This window comes from Salvelinus fontinalis, chromosome 34 (genome assembly GCF_029448725.1).
Source record: "Salvelinus fontinalis isolate EN_2023a chromosome 34, ASM2944872v1, whole genome shotgun sequence".
Classification (NCBI taxonomy): Eukaryota; Metazoa; Chordata; class Actinopteri; order Salmoniformes; family Salmonidae; genus Salvelinus; species Salvelinus fontinalis.
The window spans coordinates 25,454,651-25,458,151 of NC_074698.1; positions in this window are offsets into that span (position 1 = coordinate 25,454,651).

Here is a 3,501-nt window from a genome sequence, read left to right on the forward strand (position 1 = left end):
ATACAAAATGTACACAAGCCATTCTGAGCATGTTTTTTATTCTTGGGACTAGAGGTTTTTGTACAGGTCCTGTGTTGGTTTGTATCACTGTGGTCGTAGAGCACAATAATACACAGCTGTGTCTTCAGTCTGCAGGTTCTGTCCTGTTAGAGTTGATGTATTGCTGGACATGTCTCTTCTAAAGCTGAACTTGTTTTTTAGTGCGTTGTTAAGGCAAAAACTTCCACCACCCCAAATATAAAAAATACATTCCATTGGTTTCCCTGTAGGCTGCCGGTTCCAGGCTACCACATAGCTGTTGTCTGTAAGAGAATACCCAGAGATTGCACAACTGATAGTCAAAGTTTCTCCAGGCTTTACACTCAATGAGTTTGGCTGGTTGTGTTCAACACTACAGTGCACACCTGTAAAAAACAACAAAGCAATTGATTAGATTCTAAATAGTATGCATCGGTAATACTTGTTGAGGCTGCTGATTAGAATTGCTTCTATTATAAATCTGATTAGATTTTCTTTGCCATCATTTCATTTCATCCCCACATCCAGAAGAACTTACAGGATACTGTCAGGTTTTGGCCAAGACTGTTCGGGTTTTGGTCACTAGATGTCCCCATTGCACCTTTTTTGTACCTTTTGTTTTTCTTGCTCTTATTATTGTTTGCACCTGTAGGTCATTCCCTTGTTAGTATTTAAACCCTGTGTGTTCCTCAGTTCCTTGCTCAGTGTTTGTAAGTTAGCACCCAGCCCCAGCCCAAGCCTTGTTTTATACAGATATTTATCTTGTTGGATTTTCCAGAGGTTCTCTGGTTTAGTTCTTGTGTATTATTTGAGTAGTCTTTTGAGGTTTGTTTTTCCCTGCTGTTTTTTACTACTTTGTGGAGTTTCTTTTTTATTTTGGAGGATTTCCATTTTGTGCCTCTTGGCTTTATTTTTGGACATTGTGGATTTAGTTTCTTTGCCTGAAGATTTTGTTCTTTAATTAAACCACCATCTCTAGTACTGCTGTGTCTGCCTCATCTTCTGGGTTCTGACGATTATTAGTGACTGTTTCTCGCACCGGGTCCTGACAGAAACACTGAGCCATTATAATGAACCCAGAGGCAGCCAGTACCCAGGATTTTTTTTTCATGCTGTCCCACCACGAGGGGACTGTCCAACGCCACGAAGCTGCTCTGGTTCAGCAAGAGGCCTTAATGGCTAGACATTCTCAACTTCTGTCAGAGATGCTGACTTCCATAAAGCAGATTTCGGATCAACTTTCCCCGGCAACCGCTTCTGCTCCAGTTCATCCGATTCAAGTGCCCCTGGCAGTTAACCCCCTGGCTGAACCTCGTCTGCCGCCTCCCCAACGGTTCTCAGGGGATCCGAGTGTTTGTAAGGGGTTTTTCACCCAATGTTCTCTCTCCTTTGAGCTGCAACCATCGTCGTTTCCCACCGACCGGTCCAAGGTAGCATATATCATCACCCTGCTGTCGGAAAAGGCCCTAGCCTGGGCTACTGCTGTGTGGGATGCCCAAAGTCCCTGCTGTGCCAGCTACTCTACCTTTGCTGAAGAATTCAAGCGAGTGTTTCAAGGTCCTACCAACGGCCCTGACTCAGCCAAACAGCTCCTGACTCTCCGCCAAGGTCGGCGCAGCGTGACGGACTATGCCATCCAGTTCCGCACTGTGGCAGCAGCAAGTGGCTGGAACGACGAGGCGCTCACAGTGTGTTTTTTGAAGGGTCTTTCTGACACCATCCAAGATGAACTGGCCACTCGGGAACCACCGGACAACCTCGAGTCCCTGATCAAGTTGGCTTCACGCATAGACCAGCGTCTGAGAGAGAGAGAACTCAACCGTAGACCGCTCACCCTAGCTCCTATCGGTTCCAGCTCCGAGTCTCCACCTTTATCCTCGCTGGCTCCACCAGAACCCATGCAGGTTGGACGCATCTCCCAGGCTGAGAGAGACCGCCGGATGAGGGAGCGATGCTGTCTATATTGCGGCAAACCGGGCCATTTCCGCTCCACGTGTCCCGGGCTCCAGGGAAACGCACTCTCCCGTGCAGGCCTGGGAGGACTGTAACGGGAAACATAACCTCCTCCCATCCATCCAACTCCCGCCTGCTCATTCCAGTTACCCTTTCCTGGGACGACCACCAGTTTTCTCTTCAAGCCTTGGTAGACTCTGGAGCCGCAGGTAACTTCATGGATGGGGTCTGGGCGAAAGAGAATGGCGTTCCTTCTGAACCTCTGAGTGACCCCATAAGGGTTACTACGTTGGATAGAAGCCCTTTGGGATCTGGACTTGTTACTCGTGCCACTACCCCCTTGCGACTTTCAGTTTCCCAACACCAGGAAGTGATGAACTTTCATCTGATCTCCTGTTCCGAGTTCCCTCTCGTCCTTGGTTATCCCTGGCTTCACAGCCATAACCCTCACATCGACTGGTCTGTGGGCACTATCAAGCAGTGGGGTCCTACGTGCCAAGCCACTTGTATCTTCCCGAGTTCCCCGAGTTCCCCTTCCGAGTCTCCAGAATCCATCGACCTGTCCCGAGTTCCCGAGTGTTACCATGACCTCAAACTGGTATTTAGCAAACAGAGGGCCACCAAACTACCACCCCATAGACCTTACGATTGCACCATCGACCTGTTTCCGGGGACCTGCCCTCCCAGGGGTCGGATCTTTTCCCTTTCTCCTCCCGAACGAGCTGCTATGGATACCTACATCAAGGACGCTCTGGCAGCAGGCCTCATGCGTCCATCTACCTCGCCGGCGGGAGCAGGGTTTTTCTTTGTGGCCAAGAAAGATGGTGGATTACGACCTTGCATCGACTACCGGGGACTCAATGCCATAACCGTCCGTAACCGCTACCCGCTACCCCTTATGGCCACAGCCTTTGAGCTGCTCCAGGAAGCAGTTGTCTTCACTAAGCTTGACCTGCGGAACGCATACCATCTTGTGCGGATCAAACCCGGGGACGAGTGGAAGACCGCTTTCAACACGCCTACTGGTCACTACGAATACTCGGTGATGCCCTTCGGCCTGACCAACGCTCCGGCTGTGTTCCAAGCGCTCATAAACGATGTGCTTAGGGATATGCTTAACATCTTTGTGTTTGTTTACTTGGATGACATCCTCATCTTTTCGAGCTCCCTTCAAGAACACACTAAGCATGTCAGACAAGTGCTCAAACTCCTCCTAGACAGCCATTTGTACGTTAAGTCGGAAAAGTGTGAATTCCATTCCTCTCGAGTACAATTCCTGGGATTTATAGTGGAACCCGGTCGAGTCCAGATGGACCTCAAGAAGGTAGGGGCGGTAGCGGATTGGCCCACCCCCAAGTCCGTTAACTTCTACTGCCTCAGAAACCCGGATCCGGGAGCACCCCCCACCCCCCACACACTGTTTAGCATAGCTAGCATAGCTTCACAAGTAGATAGTAGCATCTAAATATCATTAAATCACAAGTCCAAGACACCAGATGAAAGATACAGATCTTGTGAATAAAGCCACCA